At 43.9% G+C, this 462-nt stretch overlaps 1 long non-coding RNA gene across 1 annotated transcript in view; it reads right to left on the minus strand.

Annotated features, from left to right (window-relative positions):
- Window positions 1–283: 283 nt before the first annotated feature.
- Window positions 284–462, minus strand: part of LOC135827463 (uncharacterized) — a 1,767-nt gene continuing 1,588 nt past the window's right edge. The window contains exon 3 of the long non-coding RNA XR_010555456.1: window positions 284–420. This is a non-coding gene — a long non-coding RNA (uncharacterized LOC135827463). The remainder of the gene's footprint in view (window positions 421–462) is intronic.

Below are 462 nucleotides of genomic sequence, written 5' to 3' on the forward strand. Positions count from 1 at the left end.
TTCTGTTACCACCGTCCGGCACACACCAGGAGAACGAAACGAAAACAGAAGCAAAAAGGGATCTGAGGAAAAGTCAGAGATTAGTGGAGGCTCCACTGAGAAGAATCCAGAAGGCTGGACCACACTCTTCGTAATTAGACTGCCACTATTTATGAGAAGTCACATGGTAGCCAACCACTGTGAACTAAATATTATGGAGAGAGACCAAAGAGAATCGAGAGCAGATCAGTACATTGATACCCTTTTGCTCACCTAGACAACTGGGTAATAGTAAAGTCCCATCAGCTGTACATGTTGATGTTCTCACTCCACTCAGTGTGTAGCCAGTATTGCAGGTGTAGGTTACCGATTCTTGATATCTGATCATCCCTGTTTGGCTAGATGTCCCGTTGCTGATAGTTGGTACCTGGCAGGTCACAGCTAGAAAACAGTAAATGAAAGGTTACACTATTAGCTCATAAA

The sequence above is a fragment of the Sycon ciliatum genome, chromosome 11, assembly GCF_964019385.1.
Source record: "Sycon ciliatum chromosome 11, ocSycCili1.1, whole genome shotgun sequence".
Classification (NCBI taxonomy): domain Eukaryota; kingdom Metazoa; phylum Porifera; class Calcarea; order Leucosolenida; family Sycettidae; genus Sycon; species Sycon ciliatum.